Here is a 15,877-nt window from a genome sequence, read left to right as displayed (position 1 = left end):
TGTGTCTTTAACAGATTTGCTGGCGCCTGCCTTTCTGGGGCTGAGCCCAGCAGCTGGGCTGCCCCCAGGCCCGGGCTGCCTGTTTTGCAGGGCCTGTGCAGCCAGGCTGGCGCTGCCCTGGGAGTCTCCCGGCCACAGGTGAGGTTCTGAGGCCCCAGCAATGCCCAGGGGGCCAATCAGAGGCTGGGCCTGCATGAGGTGAGGTGGAGAGTCGCCCCGTGGGCTCTGGGCTCTCTCAGAAATCTCAGCAGATCAATGTCACCCTGGCTTTTAATTACCCCTCCTAGGCCTCATCATTATTTCATGGCCTCTAATACGCCCAGCAGGCAGCCCTGGGCACACCGATAAACAGCCACCCAGCCTGACCTGGCCCCTGAGGTGGTGCCCACTGTGGCCTCTCAGCCCTGGGGACGGTGGCCTGACAAGGACCTGGCTCTGCTGAGCCCTGAATGATTTGACACTTAGAAGCTTTGAGTGCCTTGCAAGCAGCCTTCCTTTCTAGCAGGGGAGGGTGTGCTATTCCCTGAGGACCTACTGTGTGCCAGGCCAGAAGTGCTGGCCCCACGCCCCATATCTCCTCCACACTCCCTGCCTGCCCGGGTCCCTCTTGTCCTCACCAGCTGTCCCTCCATGCTTGAAGCCCTTCCCCTGGAGCTGTGTTCTAACCCAAGGCGATTTTGACCCTGAGGGGCATTTGACAATGCCTGGAGACATTCTCCATTGTCACACGGGGGCCGGGGCAGGGGACAGATGCTGCTGGCATAAAGTGGGTGGAGGCCAGGGATGCTATCAACATCCTACAGGGCACAGGACAAAGAACAACCCAGTCCTGAACGTCAGCCGGGGCAAGGTCAGGAACCCCGGTCTAGAGGCGACCAGCAAGACCCTAACCCAGGACATTACGGCTTCTGTGTCTCCAGGGACTTCCCAGGTCACTCCGCCCTCGCGTTGCTCTTCAGCCACAGAAACCACTTGCAGTCACCTACTCTCGCCCTGCCACTCGCCCTCCCAGAGCTTGCCTCCTGCTTGTCCTATCCCCTCCCCCTCCATGTCCTCCCAGCCTTCTTCCCCCACTGACACCCACTCATCCTTGAAGCCACAGCCACTGTGGGCCCCTTTGGAAGGCCTCCCAGTGTGAGGACCCAGCTCAGCCAGCAGCCCAGGGACGCCCCAGGTGTCCATTTCCTCCTTCTGCCTTCGCATAAGCAGACCGGCAGCTCTCCTGTCTGACCTCACATGAGCTGAGTGATCAGGGATAGATTCCTGGGACTTGGGGGAGACCTGCATTTTCAAACGAACCAGAAAGATCCGGCATCACCGCTCTCGTGGGCCTCTCAGTCTCACAAAGGTGCTGTTGCGCTTTGTATAAGCAGGGACCCGTGGGCTGGGGCAGCTGGCCCTTGTGTCCCCTCTGGACACAGAGTGCCACGTGTCCAGGTCGGTGTCTGGGACAAGTAGTTGCTTGAGAAATGCCCGTCGTGAGGCTGTGTGGCCAACCCCAACGTGTGGTCCACAGTGGGACAGTTCAGAGGAGCGGGTCCCGGCTAGGACCTCCTGGAGGTCAGGGACAAGGGCTGTGTCATTCTTCCAAACCCTGCTCCTGTCACCTGCTGGCTTCCTCCTCATTTGCTAAGCCCTGTCACTCTAGGGGTGCTGGCTCCAGCCCTCAAAGGTCTCATTCGCATCTCAGGAGGTGGATGTGTAAATGCCTGATGCCTGACGCTGTAAAGATTCTCGGTGACAGGTTTAACCACAGTGATCACAGCCACCTAAACTGAGGGCACAGGTCTCACTTCTCGCTGAAAGAGGTGATGCTGCTGGTCCAGGGTCACCAGCTGAGATGCCCCGAAACTGTGTGGAAGCTCACATCAGCCTGCCCTGAGTGGACCGTTCTTCTGTTTGTACCTATGTCAGTTCTGCATTTTAGCTGCACAGGGCTCCGTGGAGGGCGGGCCAGGGCCCTGCAGCCAGGAACCAGACTTGGCCTTGCCCGATATCTCATGGCTCCCATCACAGGGAGGCAGGCCTGAGACCCAGAGGGGACAGGGCCTGGGAGGGAGCCAGGCACAGCCCATGCCTTCGACACTGAAGTCCAGCTGTCTCCCTTTGGCGTGGGACCGAAGGGAGAGAGACAAAAGTCCCAGCAAAGTAACCTGAGGGCTGCCAGTTGTTCAGAATGTTATTTTTTTTATTTTTTAAATTTTACTACCGTGTGCATTAACGGGTGAGTGTCTGGACTTCTTCCTTTAGCTCCTAACCCTCAGTGTGTGACTCTCAGACTGTTTCCCCTCACTCTCTGTGTTCTGTCCCCCGCACAAAGGCCAGAATCAGCGTCAGGGGTGCATCACCTGGCCCGCCCCCCAAGGCCACTTTGGAGAACTCATCATTTGGGCCATTTGGGGTGAGTGGCTTATGCCCACTGAGCCTCAGTTTAGTAAATCAGTGACATGGGGAAAATAAAGGACCTACTGTGGGGGGCCGGGGGCGAGGGGGTGGTCCTGGCTTGTTGCCTGCGAGGCCTGGACCATGGGGGCTTGGAATGTGCACGATCCCACAGCCGGTCCCTCCTGGCTGGATCTGTCAGGTATTTCCCCAGGGGTGGGCAGGAAGAACTTTCTAGGGCTTCTCCTCAGTCCCACCCTATAGTTCAAAAGGATCTAAGACTGACACAGGAGGCATTTGAGCCCAGTTCAAGACATTGGTACCTACTGGGAGTCCGTTCCTGGGGATCCACTGTGCTGTCCCCGGACGCCATGACAGAACCTGGTGACGATGGCAGACAGTCCCAGCAACTTCCCCAGTGTCCCAGTTACTAACTGCTCTTTTCACATAAAGCTCCTACCTGGGGGGAACCCCCCCCACTGGAGCCTCAGTGGTTCCAACGGCGAAACTGGCCGGCTCTGAACGTGGACCTGGCTGGGGCTATGCTCCTTCCGGTTTCTTCCAGTGGAAGCTGGACCTACTACACACACACAAATTCTGTGCATTTCTGATACACGCTGCTCCATGGAGGGCCGGGCCAGAGCCACACAGCCGCGAACTGGGCTCGGCCCTGCCCCACGTCTCACGGCTCACATCACATGTGTATTGTGTTTCTATCATATATGCAATATATATTATACTGATGTATATTATACACATGTATATCAGTACAATAATTAGTTAGCTAGCCAATTGTTAGACTAGTAAAAATAAGAAAAAATAATTTGTATTTGTTTGGGAGAGATTTTGTACATTAGTAACTTGTCACAAAGTCAGCATTAAAATACCTACATTTTCCTAAGGCTGATATTCTTCCAGGAAGAATTTGAAAAACACTTATAGAAATTTAGATGCCAAATACAGACTTTTGATTTAGCTTCCCTCCCTCCCTTTCACTTGCCCTTCTGCTCAGGACGTAGGAACTGTGACCGTACAGTATTTGGGAAGGAAGGGCTCCTGTGTTCGAGGACCTAGTTCACACCAGGGGCTCTGCCGGGGACTGCGCGTGTTACCAGATGTCATCCTTGTCACGGTGCTATCAGCGAGGGGATCACTCTCCCGACTTTTCCACAGGTTTTCTGATTTGCCCTGGTGCGCACAACTTGCAAGTTACAGAGCTTGGTTCCCCCCAGAACAGTGTGACCTGCAAACTAAAGCTCTTTCCTCCAAAGATACACTCAGGGGACGTGCAGAGTGAGGGTGGAGCTCCACGGTGGTTGGTGTGCACTGCACTAACCGACCCTCTTGAACTTCAACCTCGATTTAAAGTTGGGAGCGTGGGAAGGGACTCCCAGAATTTTTCCCAGAATGGGAGTGGTAGACACGGTGAGTTATTTGATGCCAGATCACCAAACCCTTAAATATTTCTGGGGTTCCTGATTTTCCCTCATGTTCCAAATGGCAGAGACTGAGCTCTGGAGATTACTGAGTGAACCGCGGGTGTCCCAGCCTGCACTTGGGCATCTCTGATGAACTTGGATGTCTCTGACTGAACTCTGGGACAGGGTCTCTGAATGTTTCTGTCTGTCCTTGGGCACTTCTGGCCTAACCTGGGAGATGTGAGCATCGCCCACTCCCCACCCCCCAACCTGGCTCTGAGTATGGTGAGTGGCCCGGCAGTTGGGCGGTCGCTGGGACCCCTGGGGGAGCTCTCTGCTGTCTTTCCTGTGAAGGTCTCTCCTCCACACCCTGAGTGTTTTGATAGCACCTCAGTGAGAACCCCTCACACCCTCCCACCTCCCTAGAGTTTCATAAACGCTCACACCTTGTTCTCGTCCACATGAGCTGACGAGCCAGCAAACAGGGCCCAAGTCCGCGGACCATTTCCTTGTCTCCTTGTATGATGCTCTGTCTCTCAAACAACTTTCCCTTTGCTACTTGCTCACAGGCATTTATTTACCTTCGCTTGAAGTTGAATGTTTAATATGGTGGAAGGGAGGGGAGCCCATAAAACCATCCCACAAACAAGCTCTAGGAAACCTTGACCCTGCCCGGCCTCCTTCCGAGAGACCTCTGCTATTGGGACGCCTTTTAAGAAACACTTTCGGTTAGTCACACCCTTTGCAGCTGGAACTCTGGGCTCATGTGCGGGGATGCCTCATTTCAGAGGAGACCACAAGCCATAGTGTCAACTGGCTCAACACCCACCCAAGAGACAGGAGAGGTGTCTCAGGGGCTACCACCTGCTCAAGGTAGGGGCACGGGGTGAGCAAGGCTGAGTCTGAGCAGGAAAGCCAGTGGGGTCTGGGAACAGAAGCGACACCCAGGCCTGGTGCCAGCTGCTGGGGACTGCTCTGTGGCTATGGTTTCTCCTGTACGGAGGAGTCCCCCATTGGTCACGGAGCCAGAGGAACAAGAAAAGCAGCACCAGCGCCATTGTGCTCAGCTTGCCTTTTTACACATAAATCACTCTTAAAGTAGCCACGTGAGAGAGGCCTGGATGTAGATGCAAATATTCTCAAATATTAGGTTTATCGAAGGGCTTTCTATACCATGTGCAGGTTCTCACCAGGGAGAAGCAGTGCCGGGTGTGGTGGAGCACTTTGACCTTGACCCCTATTAGCCTGGGGCACCACCTGCCCGGGCCCACAGTCACGGGGAAGAGCTCTTCTCCTCCAGTGAAGAGGGGAAGAGGCAGGTGGGAGGATTCAGAGCAGGTGCCAGACGAGGAAGACAGGAAGGAAGGCTGTTTTTGTGGGGACAGGCCTGGGTCCGCCGCAGCGAGCGCTCCTTCTCTGGCTGAGTTTCTGAAAAGTCTCATCTCCATTTAAGAGGCAGACAATAAAGGCCCGTGCACATCTCCCCAAGGCTTGCTCAGGGTGACCCGAGGGTGACTCTGTGTGGGTTAGACTTTGTGAGTGCTGGGCCCCCACCCCTTGGTCTCTGTGCTCTGGGGATCAGTGGGTCAGCAGCTCTCCCAGGCACTCACCAGTCTTGTTTGTCACGGACTGCCGTGCAAGCTCACAAAGAAGCATTTGCCTTCCTGCTTGAGCAAGTCGAGGACCCGTTTGGAACCTTGCCTTGTGGAAGCTGACCTGGTGGGGACTTTCCTGGAGGAAGAGGAAGGGGAGACACTGGAAGTGCCTGGGGTGGGGAAGAGCCAGGACTTCCGTGGCAGCCCCTGGAGCTGTCTGGCCTGGGATGGGGGACTCTGGCCTTCAGGAACACAGGGCCAGTGTGTGTCCAAAGTCCCCCAACCAACAGGTTCCCGCCCATTCCAAATAATTAGGCTGACACCTGGGCATGATTTACAGTTTATCTGACACAACAGGAAAACTCCAGAGACTGGCAGGGCAGTGAAGGCTACCGAGGCCGAAAGGTGAATGCGATATTATTAAGCTAAAGGAACAGCATCCATAAATCACATTACACATCCTTATGGGCATTCCAGATTAATGTTCTCAGGCTGACAGCATTTTGGACTCTGAACACAGTTTTATGAAATGGTCACAAGGAGAAAAAGAGATTGTACAAACAAAACGAATTTTAAAAACCGAGGAGGGGCAGGGAGACAGGGAGACTAAGGGAATACAGCCGAAGGGGGGCGTTTTGGCAAAACAGATCATAATGACAGCAAAGTTTATCAATCAGTTACTATATGCGCGATGCTGGGTGTTCTAAGGAGTATCTCATTCAATGCTCACAACAGCACAACGGGGAAAGTTCCACACTGCAGAGGACACAGCCAAAGCACAGAGGAGTGACATGATCACCCCTCAGGTCACAAACCTTCCCGGTGGTGGAGCGGAGCTGAGCTGGGCTGGCTGGCCTCATGGCCACTGCACACGCCTCCCTGTCCAGGCTGATCAGGCAGACGTCAGGGAAGGAGGCTGGTCCTCTGGGTCTGAGAAAGCCCCGCCCATTGCTCTACCACCGCCCTGTTAAATGGGGATGATGGTACTTATTACACAGAGTTATCATTGGAATAATGTTTGATCAAATCTGATAAAAACATCAGTCTACCACCTCGCTGAGTGTCTCGTAGGCTCCCAAGCTTTGCCAGCTTCTTCTCTCTTTTCTTTCTCCTACAGCAAAGTGAACTGAATTTGATTTGACTTGGGTTTGCTCTCAGAAAGCTGGGGGTTACTATGGACGCAGCCAGCCACAGGGCTGTCAGGGAATGGTCTGATGTTAGGGCTAACTACTCCTTAGTTTGTGTCTAGTTGGGTGATGGGTGGTGGTGGGACTTTGCCAGTGTGGCTGATCGGAGCAAGACTGATAACCTCTCTCCAGCAGGTCATTCATTGGGGGGTCGGCAAGGCCGGTCACAAGGGTCCTGCCAATGGGTCCATCATTCTATCAAAAATTATACTGAGTGGGCAGCAAGAAGGGGCTGGGGAGGGGATGTTTACTCAGTGTCTGAACTTCCAGGAAGACCACCCTGTGACCATCATGTGCCCCTGAGTCCAGAGCTGCTCAGACGTCAGATGAGGTGTGTGTCCAGCCCCCCTACAGAGCTGTCACTTCCCATAAGCCCATAGTCTGTCCAGGGGGTGGCACATCCACTGTGCAGAATGAACTCATAATTTATTGCAAAAAATTTAAGCAATATAAAATGGGTATATGAGGACAATTCTCTGTGGCATCAGGGGTGACCACAGTTAATTGTTTGTGTTCATCCTCCTGGAAACAGACCATACATTAGCAAGAGTGTGCGCCGGTCCCTCTGTGGGCTGCTGTCACGCCTCTTGCTTTTTTATTCAATTACCAGTAGTTTGCAGACTGCTCTGTGTCCGTATATGCAGAGCGACCCCGTGTTTTTGAGACTGAGCCGTTCTTTTTCGTGGCTGGGTTATCATCTCACTCGTGAATCCTGTTTAGCTGCACATTTCAGGTCGGTGCACATTTTCCCCCAAGTAACCGATGCTCCAACAAACACACCTTTACATATCACGTATTTTGAATATAGGTGTGAAAATATCAGTACAATAAAGCCAAAGTTCTGAACACTTTTAATTTTGTTCACATGTTGCCGAATTGCCCTTCAGAAAGGGTGGGCAAACTCGAGCTCTCCTACGGCAAGATCCATTCCTGGTCCGGTCCCCTTGCCAACTTTGTAAACTTTCTGACCCTCTCCCTCTGATGCACGAACTGATCTTATTGTGACATGAATTAAACTGCTTCTCCTGCTGACGAGAATCGGCATCTGCCATAAGCAACATGCCTTCCCTCTCACGCCAGTCACCGCCCATCTTCTTTGCACATGGCAAATAGTCTCTCTTTTTTGTGGATGTTGCTACCAAAACTAAAAAATGTTGCCTTTTCAATTTCATCAAATATTTCCTTCCTACAGTCTCCATTTTTCCTTGCTTAGAAAGAAGGCCTTCCCCATGACAAGATTATAACCAAACATGCTTTCTCATATTTTACCCTATGCTCTTTAAAATTTTTATTTTAAAATAAATTTTAAATAATTGAGTTTACTTTTTAAATATCAGTGCCTTCCCTCACAAAAAGTGCTGCAGTTCCCAGGTGCCATTGAGCTCGGGGAGGCCGGAAAGGATCTTGCATCAGCAGAAGCAGCTTTGCTCCTCCAGGGTCTCGGCAGGAGCAGAAGTGAGAAAATTCTCGGGAGACAGTGGGGGTCCACAGCAGACCTGGGCAGCCCATTCACTGCCCCCACTCCAGACCCTCCCCTTCCCACCAGCTCTGCAGAACATGTCTTCCAGGAAATATAGTACTTGCTTGCTCACCTACTCACATTTTAGAGGGTCTTTACCTTTGGGTTGCTGCTGAAGACATTCCCTCACCTTTATCACCTAAATTTAGTCCAGTGGTTACCATTCCTGGCTCTGCAGAGCCATGAGCCACTGCGACTTCAGGTGGGACTATGACGGCATGCAGGGAGAAAGGGCACCCAGCCCAGACAGTGCTCCCAGGCCCCTCCGCTCCTGGCAGAGACCCCACTGTGCCTGGAAATCGGCTCAGTGCCTGCTCTCCCCTCCCTTCCTCTGTTCCCTGCCCTCCACAGAGGAGAATGGTGCTCAGAGCACAAAACGGAGGGCCCACGCTGCAGCTGTGTAACCTTGGACGAGGTGCAATGCCCCCTTTCTCTCTGCCCCTGCCCGCTCATCCATAAGGTGAGAATACAGGCCCACTGCCAGGGGGGATGCTACGGGATTACTATGCACCAAGTACACAATGCAAAGGGAGCTCTGGTAAGTCTTCCAGTTCCGATGCTCCTAGTAGAGTCTCATACACATGAGGCACTGGGGGACGGTATGCTCTTGCCCTGGAGAAGCTCACAGACCAGGGGGCAGGTCAGATGTGAAACCGAGTATTCCCAAAGAGCGGGTAGTGAGGGGGCGGCAGTGGGAGGAATCAAGGGACATTCTCCAAGAGACGCGATTGGCTCCAGCTCTTAAAGAAAGAACAGGGCTTGGCTCGGGGAGCCTGGGGCCAGGATTCCTTCCAGATCTTTCCATTCTGTCTCACCAGGTGAGGAAGCCTGCATGTGCACAACCAGTGTCTCCCCTCATCCAGATGCTTCTGTTGCCTCACCTGGCATTTCAATAATGCAGCTTTGGCGGGAGGTGGGATAGGTGCTGGGAACCCCCTGAAGAGCGCCCCCCCATTCCTGGTGCCTCTGCACAATGATCTGGGCTGGCTTGAAAGAAGGAAACTTGGTTCAAAATGTATGAGTTCATTTTTATGTTCTACTGAGAAAATTTATTCAGTGTGATGCTCAGTAGCGAGTGCCGTAAAACACCTTAATCCCTGGTTGAAGAAAGGTAATACCTTGACAGATGTGTGCCTCCTACTTTCCTCCCGGCCATGTTTCAACAACAAACCTTTATTTCTGCTTCTCGGCTGTAGCAGGCAAGAGAAAAAAATGAGGAGAGCAATAAAGCAGTCAGAAATCTCAGGAGCCAGGCGGCGATGCAATCGTAATGACAGATTTTTAATGTGGCGGGAGAGATTGACAGGGAAATGTCTTCGGAGCAAACGCTCGCCAGATGGAATGCAAACGGTTTATTGGAGGAGAGAGGTGCAGCTGAACCGAGGAGAGAGCGGGGACGGGGTGGTCTTTCTGGCTGCTGCAGAAAGCACACCAGAGAGGGACGAGGAGAAGAGGCGCACACACACATGCACACACACACACAAAGAGGAGGGGGGAGAAAGGCGTTGGGCTAGTCCCAGATGTGACTTCCAGGAAAGGGAATGGCGTGTCCCCCCTCCCCCAAATTGCAGCTGAGTGCAAGTCTCCCAAAGGCACAAGTGGGGAGAGGACCTTGTCTGGATGTAGGATGACTTGGAGTCAAGGGCCGTGGCTGGTGAAACTGATGAAGTTCTGCTAAGTCCTGAAGCCAATGATTTGATGCTATTAAGTATTTTCAGCATCTTTTTGGTGCCAGGTCCTTGAGCCAGCTGCTACAGACAGAAAGGGAAGGCAGCTCTGTCCTGAAGGAGTGTGGAAATGCCTGAGCACAGCAGTTATTAACTGACCTCTATGGAAAGCAGTATAATTTATCATTAAAATGTTATCGTGTATGAGCATGTAAATATGTTGGTTTATCCACCCATTCATTCATTCATCCATCCGTTCATTCGTCCATCCCTCCTTCTTCTGTCCATCTATCTATCCATTCACCCACCCATCACATTTTTTTCCTTCCTGTTCAAATCAGTTTCAGTATAGAACTCATAATTTGTTTGAAGTGGTTAAAAGCAGTGAAAACCGTAAAAATTCAAAAATTCAAAAATCTACAAAAGCAGTAATAGCACTTGTAACAGGTTCTGCAAAATGGTCAAATATTCATGGTATGTTTGAGTTCAGACAGATAGTGTTTGTGGAAGGGTTACATTTTTAAGGCGCATACAGCTGTGTGATGAAAGCTTGGCTAAAGCACCAATGAAAGGGCTCCTTCAGGCATCCCGAAGACAGCGCCAGGGATGCTGACCACCTGCGGTGCCCAGATCTCCTGGCTGGAGCACCGGGATCCTGACCTTGTTAAGAACTGGCTCCGACCTTGCACAAACCGCTTCTGTTTTCTGGCCTCAGTTTCTCTAGCCTGTACAGAGAGACACGGCACACTGAGTGAATACGGCGCACAGATAACGTGATTCCCCACACCCCTCTGCCACTAACCATTTAGGGTGCACAGCGCAGGATTCTGCGAGTGGATAGTCGCTGCCAAGGCTAACATCCCTTTCAAACAAAACAGCAATAAATGGCATGCCTAAGCGGCATGTGCTTTCACAATAACATGATACAATAAAAACACTTTTCTTAAATAATCTGTGACAGATGAAGTCATCTTCTCTTTAGAAAAATCCAGTCAAATGTAAAGAGGTCCCTTTTCAGCATGAGGAGCCACAACCCTCCTTGTCCTCAGAAACAAACAAATGAAACTTTCTGTTCCCAAGGATGGCGAGTCAAGTTGAAACCTGTTGTCACCGCCCCTCGGAGAACGTCGATCCGTAAGATTTCATGCCAGACGTCGGGTGCCAGACATCTTGCGATGGGGAGGGGCAGGGAAGAGGAGCAAGACAAATAGTGGTTAAGTGGCAGGACAGAATGGGAGAAAATGAAATCATGCTCTCAGCCACCCAGACAGGCTTCTCTGCAACCCCGTGATCCTGCTGTGAGCTCAGAGGAAAGTTCAAGGTGCACTGTGAGCCCCACGGGGTGGAAAGTATATTTCTGTCGGGACGGGGTTGGTGCAAAAGGGCGCTTTCTAATCCGTTTGCATATGACTCTATTTTCCAGCTCCATGGAGTGTTGAGAGCTTGAGTGTCTGAGAAAAAAACAAAAACAAAAACAAAAACGAAAACAAATCAGCGTGCGACAGAAAGTTGTGTTTGCGCTGGGTGCATCTGGCGTGTTTCTCTGTTCACGTTTCATCCTGCCCGGTCTTACGGTCTCAGAGGAAATAGCCCGAAGCCTCTCTTTATCTGTTCAGCCTCATGTTTTTACTTATGTCTTAAAACAAATGGCCAAATAAACAAATGATTTGTTTTTCATAGACTACTGTTCTTTGGAGCTCCCATATTGTCCTGCTCAAATTTACTCCTTAAAAAATTAAAATCCTACTTGGCATGAGAATCTGGCTCAGTAAGTCCAACTACTAAACAAGGGGAAAGGTTTAAAAGACAGACAAAACAGACAGCTGGATTTTTGGAATCTACACAATGGTTTTCCTTGGGTTCGTTAAAAAGCAAAAAAAAAAAAAAAAAATTAAGGAAAAGGCAACATAGCAACTTCTTGATTTGATTTCCCCACCACCTCTTTAAATTTCTGACAAGATTTTTGAATTTGAATCTTATTCTAAAAAAGCCTTTTCCCATTTTTTTCCCCTGCAAAGAAGAACAATGAGTTCAAGTTCGGGTGGCTTGTCTGGCTGTGCTCAGTTCCAGAGAAATGGCTGCAGGTAAGTCCCTCAGGTTACAGAACCTCAACATGCCTCGCTAGAAAGTGGGTCTGACTTTGACGGGGTGTGACGCTCAGGAAAATCACAGTGGAGATGTGTGGGCACGAATAACAGCTGTGAACCATAAAGCTCCCTGTAGACCCATCCTCTTACTGCCCTAAATAATTATCCTAATGCCATGGACGGTGGTGGTGATGATGATGATGATGGCGACATTTACTAACATGCCCGCTTTCTGGGGAACTCAAGGCACATTTACAAATTCCTAAAACTTCATCTTGAACCATGGGGACCCAGAAATAAAAGATTTCTGTCGTAAAGGCAGCCCCTGCATTGCGTAGGCTCTCGTGTTCCCATTGTCCAAGTGCAGGACAGAGGGGCTACCTCTGTCTAAGGGGATTTCACAACAGTTTATTTAACTTTGTTCTGCTTTCGTTTGAAGGTAGAATCTGTCACAGGATGGCTAATAATCGTTGGCGATATTTTTACCCCTTTCCCTGCCCTCCATCACCTCGAGATCCTGAGCAAGCAGACAAGACTGAGGACTCAATTCAGACCAGATGGAGGAAGGCACTTGGGCTGCCTGTGGACAGCTCGGCAAAGGGAAGGCAGTTGGGGTTGAACAGCACCCTGGTCCTGCTCCACCCCTTCAACAAGTGCCCTACGCTTTGGCGACTCCAGTTTCTTTCACTGTGAGCTGAATATCGGGCTGCGAATCATCTCTAAATTCCTTCCCTTCTTTCAGAACCTAAGCCTGAGCTCTTCTTTATTATGAGGAACAAAATTTGGAAAGTAAAAGTTGACCCAGTACCCATTGTATTTTATGGATCCTAGTTATTAAGACGTCGAATCTTGAGGCTGCTGCAATGTCTAAATCAGCTGAGCTCTTAAAAACAAAACAAAACAGAAAAACAAAATGGAATCAATAGCTAAGTGTAGACCTATCATGCGTATCACTTAGACTCTGCTTTAAAAAAATGTATACGCGTACTTTACAAGTAACAAATGCAAAGAATTTGGAAGGTAAAAAATCTGGAGATGTTACTTCCTGGAAGCTGGTGCATATTCTAATATTTTAAAGTGCATATACATACCTTTTCTGCTTATTTACACGAATGCTTCATTCTGTGCCTGCAGTCATAGAGCCATTTTTACTTCTTGTAACGCTTCCCCCTTTTATCACTAATTATGCTTCTATCACGCCATGTTTATTCCATGTTTCCTATTTTCCCATTTATAATGTAATCTCTGCCAGCCCAGGGACCTGTAGCCTTGTGCAAAGCTGCACACTTTTAAACTTAGAACAGTGCCTGGGACACAGTGGGCCCTTCATAAATATTTTGAGTAAAAAAATCATAGTATTCCAACTCATGTGTGTGTCATAACTTGTGCAGGTTAGGTGCCCCTGCACTGTAATTGTAGACCCTGAGAATGGCCCCCGGTCCTCCACGCTCATGGCTGGGGCCTCAGCCCTTGCAATGAAGCCTGGCACTAAGCAGTTGCTCAGCGAACAACCACAATCTCCCATCTCTGGACTCCTTCGCTTCCAATAGTTCACTAATATAAACAACAATGTGTTGAACATCTTTGTATTTAAGTATTTGCTAATATCCCTGATTTGTTTGCTTTTAAAGATACATTCCAGGAAGTAAAATTGGTGGGTCCCTGGATGGGTGGGTATATGTTCAGGCTTTGGATATGTATGGAAAATTTTGTCCCCAGAAAAGCGGTGTTTGCTTAATCTTTTTGTTTTAAATAATTTACATTCCCAAGGGAGAAGTAGAAACATCTCCTTTCTTGATGCCTCAACACCGAGGACATCCGTGTTTTAAGCCTTGTAATTGGACAGATGAAAAGTCACATGTTCTTGACATTATCTGAGTCTTTTTTGACTATAAGCAGATTTAATATTTTTATGTTATTTCAGTGTTTATTTCTTTACTTGTTCATTTTTCTGTGTTTTTTTTACCTTTTGATAAAAATTAAAATATATAAAACCATTAGGACTACTTGGCAAATAACTATTCACTGTTACTATATCTCATTTTTTTATTTTTCTTTTATTCTTTCTATTGATTTATAAGACTGTAATATTCTTGTAAGGATATTTACATGTCATTGACACATGTTGAAACTATTTTGTCTATTTATTTTATACATATTTTATTTTATATTTTTATATCTATCAGCACTTTTTTTGGGCCTCTGCCTTTGCACCTCATTTTTCTTTTGAACCATGGGGTGACAGGTCATATACTTTTCAGACACATTCAATATTAATAGGATGAATCGAATTTAGGAAAAATCCTATTTTTTTGTAATTTGCCATTTGCAAAGTTTAATAAATATTTCTTTTCTTTTGAGTCCTCTGACAACCCTTCTGCTGTGGTGGGTGAAACGTTGATGCACCCATTTTACAGACGAGGCAACTGAGGTTTGGGCACACAGGGAACACCCATAAAGCAGATGAGCAAGGACTGGCTAACGTTCTGATTGGAGCATCAGGATTCTCTGTCTTCTGGCTTTTTCTTAGCAAACTTGAGAGGATGGTGATGGTGGTGGTATCATCTAACTCTAGCTTGATGCCATGGTTACTTTACCTGCTCTACAGCCACAGCCCGGGGGAGGAGGAAGGTAATTAAGGCTTCCTGAGAGCCTAGTATGGGCCTGAGTCTTCCACACGCCTGGTCTCAGTTAATCCCCGCCGCCAGCCTAGGCAGTCGGAGGGGTGCCCTTTTTTGCCTTGTACAACGTGTACTTTTTTGCCCAAATGTTTAAGGGAAGAATAAGGATGTGCATTATACATGAGTAGTACACATTGCATGTCTATATAAATGCTTTTAATTCTTTTATTTATGCTCATGCACTAAAAATGTAACTCTAGAAAGCAATAATGATATCCGTATGCAAAATCATACCCTGGAACATGATAATCGGTTTTGTTTCTAAATGTAAAGAAGTAAAAAATTGAGTTAAAAAATGAAAACGAAAAATTTTTTTTCCTGAAAGTTTGGGCCAAAACATGGGCACGCACTGTACGCGGGAGCACATTGCATACGTCTTTTCTTCTTAAAGGACAGCTTCCCTCCGAGTGCCCGGGGTCGCATTAATGCAGGGCAGAGCCGGGGTTCACTCAGACAACGCACATCCACGGCCTAGGGCCCGCCCCGCCCCCACTCCCTCGCAGCACCGAGGCTGACACGGGCAGCCGCCGACTTTGAGTGGCAAATTACAGCCTGGTTGTATAATAGCTCACACTCTTATTTATTCATTTTTTTTTTTGAATTCCTAAAAAATCTTGGCAAGGAGATCAGCATGGCCCCTGCCCCCCGCACTGTGGAAGTTTGATAATGTATGTCCTAACCGCTTAATTGATTGATTACCTCGCTGCAGCTTCCTGAGGTACCGAATTTATCTCTAATAGCCAGAGTCAGGCTCGGCAGGCAACCGTGGGGGAGACGGGGGTCCCTTGGTGTCGATTTGCTCTTAACTTGAAAGTCATTACCACTTAATACATGTAGATTGTGTTGAAAGAAAATTATGTGTAATGAAATGAGGGAAAAATTAGTGGAGTGTTATGGGCGAAAGCAGATGTTAGGGAGGAATTACGCTGGCAGAGATAATCGCCTTCGCTGGTATTGTGTGTGCTGGGGTGCTCGCGGAGGGAGAGGCTGGGACAGAGCCCGGGAAGGCGCTGATGGCACAGACTCGCCCCCCAGCACGGGAGGGGGGGGGAGGAAGGAATGTGCCCCCGGGGTGCAGCGGCTGGGCCCCTGTGGTGGGGCTCACCCATACCCCTGGCCCCTTCTGCCCACTGTCTCCCAAGACGCCTGCACACAGAGAGCCTACCTGCCGGAGGTGCTAGGGACGTGGAGTGGACCGTCCCAGGAGAGCTGCTGCAACGGGGAGTGGGGGGCTGGGAGTAGTGAAAGGCCTGGGACTCTAATTCTTACAGCGTTAGTTGAATCTGGGGAAAAGCTAGATAAAACAGCCTCATCTCCCCCAAATAAAAACAAACAAAACTA

The 15,877-nt window shown here is 49.4% G+C and overlaps 1 long non-coding RNA gene across 1 annotated transcript; it reads left to right on the top strand.

The window, feature by feature from the left end:
• Window positions 1-4,550: 4,550 nt before the first annotated feature.
• Window positions 4,551-12,458, top strand: LOC123480559 (uncharacterized). The gene is made up of 3 exons (XR_006656616.1): window positions 4,551-4,673; window positions 11,787-11,852; window positions 12,295-12,458. It is a non-coding gene; the product is annotated as an uncharacterized lncRNA (long non-coding RNA).
• Window positions 12,459-15,877: the final 3,419 nt, after the last annotated feature.

The sequence above is a fragment of the Desmodus rotundus genome, chromosome 7 (assembly GCF_022682495.2).
Source record: "Desmodus rotundus isolate HL8 chromosome 7, HLdesRot8A.1, whole genome shotgun sequence".
NCBI lineage: Eukaryota > Metazoa > Chordata > Mammalia > Chiroptera > Phyllostomidae > Desmodus > Desmodus rotundus.
This window is presented reverse-complemented; position numbering and strand designations above follow the sequence as displayed.